Source organism: Danio rerio, chromosome 4 (genome assembly GCF_049306965.1).
Source record: "Danio rerio strain Tuebingen ecotype United States chromosome 4, GRCz12tu, whole genome shotgun sequence".
NCBI classification, from domain to species: Eukaryota; Metazoa; Chordata; class Actinopteri; order Cypriniformes; family Danionidae; genus Danio; species Danio rerio.
In genome coordinates this window covers 51,312,789-51,325,837 of record NC_133179.1, presented here as the reverse complement: position 1 = coordinate 51,325,837, position 13,049 = coordinate 51,312,789, and the positions used below count along the sequence as shown (strand labels likewise).

Sequence of the window (13,049 nt, the reverse complement as noted above, 5' to 3'; positions counted from 1 at the left end):
TAAAAGGTAAGATACTGTTAAAGTTACATGAGAAAAGTGTTCTTCTTCTGTCAAATGTTGTGGAGGAGACTGGTGAAAATATTAGCCAGGATGACGTTGCTGTGGCGCATCTCAGTCCGGGTGCTGAGGATGATCCTAATGGTCAAGCTGATGTCGGCGCGGAGGTGAAGGCTGGCTTGCCAGTGTTTGATCCGTTCTCCCCTATTTCCTCTGGTTACAGAGATGATCCGCGACTGAAAGTCCGCTTAGCCCGTCTGCAGTACGAGGCACAAGAAAAAGCGCATGCACGTCAGGCTGAAATAAACTTGCGTTTAGAAATACGCAAGCTAGAAATAGAGGCTGAAAAAGTGATCAAGCTGCGACAGCTAGATCTGGAGGCGATGAAGATTTCTTCTGGCTCAGCTGCGCAGCCCAATTCGGCTCCTGCCTCTGTGTCCTCTGATGTGGCCCCGCCTACTGATCCAGCTCCGACTGCATTTGACATAGGTAAGCACATTGCATTAGTCCCACCATTTAGAGAATCAGAAGTAGATTCTTATTTTTGTGCTTTTGAGCGGATAGCCATTTCTTTACGTTGGCCTAAAGAGGTTTGGTCACTATTGCTGCAGTGCAAGTTGTTTGGTAAAGCTCAAGAGGTTTGCTCTACTTTGTCAGTTGAGGATAGCTTGAAATATGAAAATGTCAAGTCTGCAATTTTACGAGTTTATGAACTTGTTCCAGAAGCCTATAGACAGCGATTTAGAGCATGTAAGAAAACATCTGCTCAGACTTTTGTTGAATTCGCAAGAGAGAAAGGAATCTTGTTTGATAAGTGGTGTAGCGCTAGTAAGGTGGCTGATTTTAACTCACTGCGGGAACTGATGTTAATGGAAGAATTTAAAAATTGTTTGCCCGAGCGAGTTGTTGTTTATCTAAATGAACAGAAGGTGACTTCATTGTCGCAAGCAGCTGTTCTAGCAGACGAGTTCATTTTAACTCACAAGAATGTTTTTGCTACTGCACGTTCTGAGAAGTCCCAGCCTAATTCTTCACAAACCAGTAGACCAAAATCTAGCACAACTCGTGAAGAACGTGAGTGCTATTATTGCCACAAACAAGGTCATGTCATAGCCGATTGTTTGGTTTTAAAACGGAAACAGCAGCCGCAAGTGAAAAGTGTAGGGTTTTTAAAAACTCACACTGCTTTCAATGCATCTGATGATGACAAAATTGATGACAATTATAAACCTTTTATTCTGGAAGGATTTATTTCGTTGTCTGAAAATGGTGAGGATCAGATTAAGGTAAAAATTCTTAGGGACACTGGTGCTTTGCAATCTTTTATTGTTGCAGACAAGTTAAAGTTGTCAGATGACACTTTCTGTGGCTCCAGTGTGATTGTTCAGGCCATTGAGATGAATTGCATCAAAGCACCGCTACATCGTATACACTTGAAGAGTGATCTGTGTACAGGATTTGTGAGGGTGGCTGTGCGCCCATCACTTCCTGTAAAGGGCATAGATGTTATTCTTGGAAATGATCTGGCAGGAGGAAAAGTAATGCCGGTGTTAGAGGTAACGGAAAAACCAGATTTGTGTGCTCAATCGGATTTGACTGACGCTTACCCTGATGTTTTTCCTGCATGCGCAGTTACACGTGCACAGACACGCAAGTTGGGTAACGTAATTGAATTGGCTGATTCATTTTTCTCTCCTCTCCTAGCTGGTGAGAAAATTTCTGATTCTGAGACATCCAGAGAAAAACAAAACACACAAAATGTTGATGTAGTGACTGATACTGAAACGTTAAAGTTACCTGTATCACGAGAGAAAATCATGGTTGCTCAAAAAGAGGATAAATCTCTTGCACCTATTTTCGATTCTGCTGTCACAAAAGATGTGATAAAAGAAATGAAAAGTGGATTTTTCATTGACAGTGAGATGCTGATGAGGAAATGGTGTTCAAATCCAGGTAGTGATTTTGATTGGGATGCTGTTTATCAAATTGTTGTTCCATCTCCTTATCGTCAACACGTACTATATCTGGCACATGACCATCAGCTTGCTGGCCATCTAGGAATCACAAAGACATACAACCGAATTTTGAAGCATTTCTTTTGGCCAGGTTTAAAAAAAGATGTGGTTAAATACTGTCGTGCTTGCCATACATGTCAGATAGTAGGAAAGCCGAACCAAGTGATTCCGCCTGCACCCTTGACTCCCATACCTGTTATTGGCGATCCTTTTGAACACATAATTGTGGACTGTGTGGGGCCGCTCCCTAAAACAAAATCTGGTAATCAGTTTTTACTAACTATAATGTGTAGCATGAAATTAGCTCATTTTATGAATATTAATAATCAACAATAACGGTTTATTCTTAATTATTAATATTCCGGCTTAAGCTTCAGTCAGTTTGGTCAAACAAACATATGATTGTAAATGATCATGCTCGCGCGACCGAGCGGATTCCCAGATTATGAATATTAATTATCAACAATAACGAATTATTATTAATCATTAATATTCCGGATCAATTTATTGTTAATTTGACCAAACGAACACAAGCAGAGCCGCCGCTCTTCCGAGCGGACACTGTAATTTATTCATTTAGAAAAAGGGAATTTAATTGCTACTTCTTGTGAAGTAGATTAATCATTCAAAAGTTTTAAACAACTTATAATAGCTAGGCAGAGGAATCTGTATTTCAGTGACATTTTCTCGTGAGGCAAACAATACAATTCATTTGATTATAATGGAATTTATTGACTAGTCAGACGTAACGAACAAACAAACGCACAAACATACATTTAACACAAAACAAAGGTAAACCACGTGGAGATATCGGGTCTATAGAACGTGTAACAGCAAAGAGAAATAGTAAAGCTAGAAAATATAGATTTCAGATTAAAGAGTGACAAAACTTTCAGTTCCACACGCACCATTACGGACCACCAAGGTTATAAAAAACACCTTTTTGATAAGGGGCACAGCTTAATCGCATAACTAAAATCACCTGGTCTTTCATGTCTGGCGGTCTCTCTTATGCGTCTCTCTTCCGTCGTGATGAAACTACTCTTGATGTCCTTTGATGCGTGGAGTTTGTAATGCAGTTCGGACGAACACGATCGCAAACTTTAAACTGAATTTACTTTGCCGGAAAATAAAGAAAGCGTGGCGGGAAAAGTCCATGCGGCTTAGAAAGCCACGTGTGGCCCGAGGGCCACCGTCAATGATGTTCCTTTTTGGGACGTTCTCTTTCTGCCCAGATGTTTGGGAGGGCAGAATGAGTTATACCTGCGGGTCACGTGACGACCCGTACAGCATTAAGACCAATGATTTCAGGGGAAAGTTTGCGCGCGAACCCTTTCTTTGTCTCAAGGTCCCTCGTATGCAAATTTGAGTGTCCGCCCAAAGCATGCGGACAGGCATTTAATACAGGGGATTAAAGAATAAGGCAATGCTAGTTATGGTTTTTCTCTATGCATCATGTGCTGTAAAATGTCAGCAGAAACCCATCGGTACCAAACATGGGGGTTTTAAAAGTACATCGACATAATTTTTCATATCCTTACAATATTTATGCTTTACAAAGGCCTAAATGGAACATGCATACAGGTTATAAGAGAGGTTACACAGGTAAGAAAAGTCAGAAATTAGATACAAAGTTTACAAAACATAACACATTGGTTTTGTGCTGGTTCTGGATTTGATGAGTTCATTTTCTTTCTGTCGGAACAGCCTCGTGGGTGTGTGTGTGCGTGTGTGAGCGTATTTGGGCAGGAATGTCTTTGAAGCTTTCCTGCTTATCTCTCCAGTTCCCCTGAACAACTTAAGCTGTCACGAAAATCCAGACTTCTTGGAGCCAGGAGTCGTAAAACCTTCTGACCAAAGCCAGACCGTGATAAAATCAATAAGAAATTTAATCTGTGGACTGTACGCTACATATATCCCCCCTTTGCAACGAAGAAGGTTCGGAGAAAACCTTGTTGGTTGAAATCTAACTTGACGTACAGGATGGGTTGGAGGTGAGTTTCCTTCGACCTCCGTTGCTGGGTCGACGAGTCGTGGCTTAGACTCAAGCAGTTTTGACTTAGTTTCTTCATGCTCTTTCCCCCCTTTCCTGGTTTCACGCGGGAAAGCTTTGAGGGGGAGGTCAGGGGTGCACTTGTCCACTGGTGCTTGCATCTTATTGAATGGCGAGGCCCTTGTTAATGGGTGCTTCCCTGTTGTCGGGAGGCACGGAGTGGTAGCTGTTCCGCAGTTTTCCAGAGATGAGTGATAGAGGAGTATAGTTGTGAGGTTGCAGTGGTCTTCTGGTGAGACTGAAGTTCAGGATCGTGGCTTTATCCTGTGTAGAAAAGGAAGAGAGAGGAGAGAGGGAACAGGGGAGAGAGTAGGTGGTGTCTGTGATGACTGTGCTTGGCTGGGCATTCCACGGTGACACCGGTTGCAGGGTCTCTACCCCCTTTCCTGGCTTGTGGCCCAGTGTTTGTTACTCTGGTTGTGATACGTAGGTTTGAGGGTTGGCTGCTATGCAGCTGAGCGTATACAACCAGGAGTCTTTGCCCTTCCTGTGTGGTGTTGGTAGTGCAGGGTGGGTGCCTCTGTCCAAGTTGTTTACATCATCAGAAGATATGCCATGGTCTGGGCTGTGTCGTCGGTGCTGAGAGACACTCTACCCATTTGGTGTACTGGCATATGAGTTCCAAGGGAAGAGATAGCGAAGGAGAGAAAAACACACAAAAAAAAAATTGTTGCTCCTTGTGAGCCCATGGAAGTGTCCCGCCCGATCCATCTGGGTGTCTGATCATGAGAGGATGGTTTCTCTGTTGCTGTGGTGCTCGGTGAATCAGCGCCCTAGGCATGTTTTGCTGTGTGCAGGGTCAGTACATTAGCATTACCCCCCTCTGGCTCTGAGGCAGCACGAACTGTTGTGTCGTGGGGTCTTCAGGGACAACCCAAAAAGGATTCACACGCACCTGTTTGTTAAGATGTAGGAGGTGTTGAGTGACATCTGTGTTGGAGCTGAGGTCAGACAGAAGGATCGGGTGGTAGGTGGGGTGAGTGGTGGAAAACTAACAATACAAGAGACAAAGTAAAAGTAAAAAATAAAACTGGTCTGACGTGAGGAGTCAGATGCCTACGTGGTCGCAATGTCGTTTGCGACATTTGTCGGGCTGGTGAGATTGGATGTGGCAGCTAGGCTAGGCAGGGTTGTTGGCTGCCGGTTACAGCTGCCTGATCTCGGGGTTTTGGTTGGGTGGTGACCATGGTCCACCGTGTGATGCACCTTCTTGGTAAGGGCATCGGTCCAGTCATTCAGGTTCTTGTCAGTGCCTGAAAGTTTGAACTGTTCTTATCTTCTTCTGTAGACGACCATGATGTGGTTGTCAGTGTTGTGGTCGCCTACTTGGGAAGAAGAAAAAGTGTTGTCGTTTCACGGGCTTGTGGTGGGCAGTTCTGAAGCCTTTTGTTTCCCCCCTGGGAGGTGGAACGTGAAACAGAGTCTAGCAAGTTGGAGTCTGCAGCTAAGTGCACTCTGATGTCATGGGCTGCTGTGCTTTGAAGGGTTACAATGGTGGCTGCCATTTCTGCATACTGCGGTGGTTGTGGGAGCATCCATCGACACAGGTTGTGGGCATACCTTGGCACGCATTCTCATCCCAGTACTTGGGAGTACTTGAATGACAGGTTGGTAGAGGTGGCTGGGGTTCCTCCTCTACAGCGTTGCCAATTGTCTGTCAGTTGTACAGTCTTGGTAAACAGCTATGCTGTTACCCAGCGTGGATTTGTGGCTTAAGGTGTAACGAGTGTCAATACAGTGGCCCTAGGGGGCCATCGGCCGCATGGCCGTACTGGCGTTAGTATTTATGCCATCCCGGATGTGCTGACTGTTCAGTAACATGACAGGTTGGTGGCAGGTGTCTATGATGGCTTCTGTGCTCCAAAGAAGTTGGAGAATAGCTGTTGAAATGGCACCCACCGTGCAGAGCGATGTTGTTACACAGTCTTAGTATTTGCCTTCTGGCGCAAAGAGTGTCTTACTTGCATATGCCCAGACGTTGTCTCACTTCAATCGTGGCCAGCTGTTGACCTTCCGTCAAACAGAAGGACAGCCCTTTTTGACAGGGTGGTCACGGGTCGAGAAGTCTTTGAACAGTTCTTAATGACGTGTCTGGAGTAGTTGCACCCACTTAGGGAGCCGCTCAGTTCGGAGACCTTGTTAGGCGGTAGTCTTTGCGCTAGCCAGTCAACTGTTGTAGGCCATGGACTATCTCCCTTTAATGGCCAGACACGGTGGTACATTCATTAAGGATGTCATCAACATAGATGAGGTTGCCTCTAATATAAGCATCGGCATATGCTTTGTTCAGGAGGGTGTTGCTTTCGGCTGGTGAGTTGGCCTAGCTGACGGGGCACCTCATGATCGTTTAGTGTCTGTTGTTCAAGGTGAAAGCTAGCTTATGCTGGTCATTTGGATGTACAGGTATCGTCCAGAAGGCGGGGACCACATCAAGCGTTGAGGAGATGGTTGGTCCCTGAATTCTGGGCACTTCCTGTTCCAGAGGTGTTATTGGCCCTTGTGACGATGGCATTTGCTGATCTAGCTTTCTGTGGTCAGGCACCCTTTGACCCTGGGCTTGAGGACGGGCCAGATGGGTGCAGCAGGTTTTGTTGCGTAGCCCGATGTCCTTTTTCCAGCATGGAGTTGGATATTTCCATGTGAAGGTTAGTGGGACTTGCAGTCTAAAGAGTCTTTAGTGAGGGCACCGTGGTAGTTATACAGGATGTGCTGACGTTTGTCGGTTGGCCTCATCCTGCGTGGCCTCAGCATGTCTGTTCTGTTGAGGAAAGTGCCCTGTCTTCATCCATGTTAGTGATGGGGTGACGAGTGGCTTGGCACACGGCAAGGAGTTAGTCCTCTGTGAGCTCACTTCTGCCTACCGGTTCTTTGTTTACTGGTAAGACAGACGTGAGTGTGGCGAGCTGGAATGGAACAGTATAGTCTGTGTTTTCTAAGCTCCCCTCTGGTGTCGTTGCATGTAGGGTGAGGCCACTAATTGGCCCAAGAGTTCAAAGTCATGGAACTCGTAGCTGACCAATCGTCCCAGTAGGTAGTCTTTGGGGATTTTTATGTCAGTTGCCATGCAGCTATTACACAAGACACATACTGTTCATGAGGACAGTTCAATTTAGGGTACGGCTTCCAGGTTGAGGCCCAGTTTTATGCCTTCTGTCGTTGGTTGGAAGAAACCCAATTGTATGGTTTAGAGTTCGGCCTTTCTAATGGAGAGCCATATAGAGCACCTGTTTGTGTAGGCTGGCACCACAGAGTCTTGTTTGATGATGACAGAGCAGGCCTCTGGCATGGTCTGGCCTGAGTGGGGCTTCTTGAGGGTGACAGCCATCGTTGTTGGCTGTGAGAAGTGTGGGTGCCTATCACCGGTCATTAAAGGTGTCTATATATATGCCTGAAGATGTATCAGGCTATTAGCTCTGATGTAAACATCGTGCGGCAGGGCCGTGAGAGTTAAGACGGGATGGGTCAACCATCCGCCGTTCCGATTCAAGTTCAATGTGCAAATGCTGTTGGCAGTTGTCATGTGTGAGAGTTCAGCATTTGGACAGTAGTGTGTATGCTTGTGAGTTGAACACAGGTCTGGGGGTGTGTTCAGGCGGAGTGTCGCACCGTGCGAGGCTGATGGCTGCTGGGTTGTCTGCTCACAGTGCAAGTACAATGTCATTCACAGTCCGGTTATTCAACATTAAGCCCTTTGAGGTCTGGGGCAGCAAGCGTTGGGGTTGCTAGCTAGTTTGAAGGCTGCAGAGTAGCGACCTTGACCCCCTCTATGTTGTTGAGTTTGGGTTCTCGCGGGTTCCAGCAGTTTCCCGCGACCTCGGTGACCTGACAATCTGTTGGGGTTGACCTGACGGCTGTGAGGGAGTTCTCGCACTTGGGCCCAGATTTTAAAGGGGTTCAAAGTTCGAAAGAGCGAATTTTTACCATTCAGCAGCAGGTATGTGCCCATTGGCGACGGGTACACGGGGTGCACTGCAGTCATGGGGACAGTCGTTACTTGAATGGGAGCGATGTATGTGAGTTGAACCTCAGTTTGGCTGTATGATTTGCACCATCAGCCTGCCTGGTTGGCATTTAAGTGTTCGTTTTAGTCTCTGGGCTCTTGCTTTGAGTTACTCAAACAGGAAAGATGACATTAATGTGAGGTCTGCTCCCGTGCTGACGCGCGTTTTTCATCTTTCTTTCATCTCCACGGTTACAGCCAAGTAGCGCGTTGTTGCCACGCCATTTTGTTCAGGTTCCCCAAGAGTTGAAGTGCAGGGGCCTGAGCAGTTGTTTGTACGCAGGTGTGGCTGGTTGGTGGGCTGTGGCTCGGGAGGTAAACAGACAACCAGACCAGTGTTTCCTGGTACCTGAGGTTGTAAGCATGGTGGCACTGGCTGCTTCTTGGGGGAAGCGTGATGCTGCAGTTAGATACACAGTCTTTAGCTTGTGTTGGACTCGCAGTACTCTGCGGGGATGGAGCAGAAAGCAGGTGTTCAGGGGGGGTAAATGGTTTTGGACCCCCCTCTAGTCATAAGGAGTCTGGCTTGACTTCCTGTAGGGCCCCTTCAAGCTTTTAGCAGTTCTGCTGCTCATGACGCCACTGTGCCGTTGTTTGGTGTCAGGTTTTCACCTTTGGCTTTCTCTGGCGTGTAACTAGCTGGATGCTGGTTGCTTGAGCTCCTAGCTACTGCAGGTTGGTCATTCCTTGGTTGCTGTTAGGCTCCTTTTGGGCTGCTTGTGGTGAGTGGCTTGTCCCAGTGTGTCTCTGAGCATCCTGTCTGGTGTTGGGACATGCGCCTTCCTGGCGGTGCTTTCCTCTGCTGGCGGAGAAAGGCTTTAACTCACTGTTGGAAGTCTTGCGGCTGGGAAACAGTAGCGTGCCTTTTAAAGTCAGCTCCGGATGAGACTCTGAGACAGGGTAGCTTGTAGGTGTTTGACAGTCTTTCAAAGCAGTCTTTGTTTTGAACAGATTTTATGAGCTAAACTCTGCCGCTGTTGGGTGGTCCGGGCGTGGGGGCAGGGCATTGCCCGTGTGCGGACTCACCACAGAAAGCAGGTTTTTGGGAGAGAGAGGATCTGGAAGGTGAACTCCTCCTCCGTCCGTGGCTCATTTCCTGTCTTGAAGTAGGGTTGGTGTAGTCGACTGCAGTATGCTTCTGAGGTCTCTTGGCTGTTCTGAGACCCATGGCGACAATCAGTCCTTACTCTGACACGGGGTCAGGTAAAACACTCTAGTAAGAGCTCTTGCATCGGCTCGTAATCTGCTTTGATGGCACGGCGCTGTTGATTCAGGAAACTTCTTGCCTCACGGCTCGAAGTAATTCTTAGCAGATACAGTTTGTCACAGAGAGTGGCACTTGGCCTCTGTGTAAAAGTGTAAAAGTCAATGTCTTAAAATTAGGAGTGCGTGTCGTCGCCTCCAGCAGGGTTTGGGGTGAAAGTTGGCATTTCCCTGGCCCGCTGGTTCAAGTCTTTGGCTGACAGATGGTGTCTGTCGTGGGGGATCCCTTTGGAGGGAGTCCTGGCCCTGTGTTGCTGATGGGCGTTGCTGGAATGCTGGCTGGCGGGGCGGTATGAGTTGGATTCACCCCCCTCTGCTGGTCTATCCAGTCTTGGCCTTTGGGCTGACTGCGGCACTTCCCCTTTCGGATAGTCACATGGGTTGTAGAAATGTGACAGTTCTGGGTGAACTCTGGTAGGTTCATGCTTAAAAGTCTCTTTGTTGGGTTCCGTGTTGGAATTTTTGCTCGGGCCCTCAGCCGTTGACTTTAGAGGCTTTGACCCGAGCTTCACTGTCTTTAGTTCTGCTCTTTACAATAGTGTTTCAGCTTGTAGCTTTACACTCAGTTCATCTTTGGCTTTCTCCTCTCGTCGCTCCTTGTGTGCGTTGTCCGCTTGTAGCTCCATCGGGGCGCGTGTAGTCCGTCCATTTGCTCCAGAAGTTCGGCGTCCTTTTCCCTCGTCGTTTTGCAGGCGTCCTGGGCTCGATGCTCCAGCTGGTTGAGACCCTTTCCTATGGGTCTGGCCGGTGCAAGGGTGAGGTGTGTCAGGGCCCTGGAGAGTTGAGTCTGGGCTTGGCTGTCATGGCTCCGGGCTAGGTCGTTCGCCCTCAGCGGATTAATGCAGACGTCCAGCTGTTCTCTGCTTGGCCGCTGCAGCTCCATGGCGTCGTTGGGCAGGAGGTTGTGGGTTAAGCACTTAACCAGGCCTCCAGTTGGTCCCAGTGAGAAGCGGGCTGGGCGCACTTGACATGCTGGTCTGTTGGGTGAGACAGAGATCACAAGGGAGAGAGAGAGAGACCCACATGGCCAAATCGAGTGGATGTTAGCATTGTGCTATATTATTAGTCTGACAGGGTTGTCAGCTAGGGGGTATGTGCCGGCTAGACGTTGGTCCTTCTAAGGATCCACTGGGGGCCGGACAATTCAGATATCGAATTTGGGTGGCTAGATAACAGTTGATATCTACGTACTGGCCTCAAGGCTTTTAGTCATGCGCCAGGCTGTGCAAATTATCAATCAATTATTTAAATCACCCTGGTGGTTCTCAATGGCGTGGTCTCTGAGCAGGTCAAAGTAACTAAAAATAATTAAGTAAATAAAAATAACAGTAACCCAAGAACAAAAATGAATAATACTAACGATAAGTTAGACAAAAAGGCACCTCGCTCGGATGAACGAGTGTACAGGGAAAGTAAAATGAAAGAAAATACTAATATGGATATCAGTAAATATGAATAAAAATAAAACTGAAAGACAGACAAGGATGAGAAACGAGGGAGAGAGAGAGAGAGAGAGAGAGAATAGCAAAACCTATGGGCATGTCTAAAATGTTCGTTTTATAGTCCTGTAGTGGGCTAGGTTTAGACTAGGTTTTACATGCTATTTACACTTGGTGGATGAGTGAAAGGCAATCAGATGAAGGTCGCAAGAGCGTGCTATCTGACTAGACTTTCCCCAACTCCTACTGCAGTCGCTATCAGATCACTTGCCTATAATGTAGCTCGGTTGTGAACTCACACAGCGTAGGCTTTTAGCACAATATGTAGCACTCAAGAAAGTCACTGACCGCCTGGCACGATTCAAAATTGGGTTTTGCCTGATGATTCCGGTGCCGCTCTAGGCCTGTAGAATGAGGTGGCCAATCTCACTCAGGCGGGCACGTGTGTGGAATCATGACAAGGTAATTAACCAAGATTGATCGTATGCCAGTTGACACGGACGGTGCTTCTTGGAGTACGATTGCTGATGCCACTGTGATCCACACAAGCCGGAGAGACAAAACGCCAAGGTATCTAACGCATCCTTCGGCAGGGGTCAGTTATGTCAGACAGATGAACCCAATCTTTTGATCTGCAACCTGAATAACCTGTACACTTAACCACACAAGCAGAGGACTCGGGTCCGGATACGGGCAGTACTATGGATCTACTATTCTGGGCGAGCCAGTTGGAGTAGGAATCTTAGTATGCTGTAGTATCTGATGGATAGAGAAGGTTATCACCCTGTGATGGAGGGAGGCTAAAGGAAAATTAAATCGGCATAAAAGAATCTAAAAGAATAATCATAATAATCCCCTATTGGTAAAAGCAGTACAGGACGGCTTAGAAAAAGTAGAAAGAGTGCCTTAGTATTCAGGGGCATCTACAAACATTAATGGGTTAGCCCCACATGTTTTGATCAGATGTGGGATCTATAGATTGATAGCTCTGCATTTAGCTTCAGACTAATACTTGCCCTAATATAGTTATACTTTCCCTATAACCTAAGAGGTGAGGGAAGAAATAAGGCATGAGGAAAAAATGGAGTAAAAAAAAATCAAAAGGGAAGAAAAATTATGCCTATTAATGATAATAATAGAGAGATTAAAGGCTATTCCCCAAATAGCAAAACCAACAAAATTAAAATTAAACATGACCTAAGTTTAGAATAGATTATTGGGAACTTGATTAAAAATCAAGTAATAACAAAATAAACTGGACACCGGTATTAAAATGAAAAAAGACAGAAGGCAGAAAATTAATAAAAAAAAATTGAAAGTAACAAAATAATTCATAATACCAAAAGAAATAAACAGACCAATAATCTATACTCAGGTAACTAAACTATTGTTTGGATAAAATGATAACAGGGAAAATAAAATGCTCAATCGAAATTAAAACAAATTAACTCCAAACTGTTTGACCATTTCAGACCACTTGAGACACAATGGTGGGCGGAACTGATGTGAGGAGAGCAGAAGGAGACAGGGGGAGATGTTTCCGAGTTGCACTTCACATTCGGTTAGCCTTGTGCTAAAGTTTGTTAGTTACAAAATGTGAAGGGTTGGTTTGCTTAAGCATTAACGTTAGCTGGCGTTAGCCGCTAGCAAGTTGTTACGAGTTACGCTTCGCATCCGGTTAGCCTTGTGCTAACAGTTTGGTAATATTAAGACGCGAAGGGTTAGTTTACTTTAAGGCTAGTCGTTAGAAGCTAGCGAGTGGTTTTGCCCTGTGAAGTAAACCGCGTCACCAACTCTGCCTCCTGAAAGGCGGATCTTATGCTTTGGGGTGGTGACTACGTCATTCACGCATGCGTGCGCGCGCACGAGTTACGTGGACGAGGAGTCAATGAGCGCTCGAAGAGCGGATTGATGAATGGGAGAAGCTCTCATTCATAACTTGGTATGCGGCTGACTTCGCAAAGGCAAAGCGCGAACCACCAAGATTCGCATAAACGGTCATTATATCATGTTGCCGTAACACTGATAATAATATTCGACCATTACAATTAGACAAACAAACATAAAATGCGAGACGTCTCTCGAGGCGGTGCACGTTTGTACACATATTTGGTCCGGACGAACATAACTGAAATATGGGAATTCACATCCATATCAGATTTCGGTACCATTTAAAACACGCTTATGGTTCTGAGAATTCCTTTCGTCAGAAAGCGGTTAACAAGCAAGCTTGCAGCTCCCAAATAGATTAATTTAGAACCGTCCAGCAGTTCTGAAATTAA

At 46.2% G+C, this 13,049-nt stretch overlaps 1 protein-coding gene across 1 annotated transcript in view; it reads right to left on the bottom strand.

The window, feature by feature from the left end:
* LOC137490826 (tripartite motif-containing protein 14-like) overlaps positions 1-13,049 on the bottom strand; it is a 262,825-nt gene that overhangs the window by 99,342 nt on the left and 150,434 nt on the right. The gene's annotated exons all lie outside the window — the stretch shown is intronic.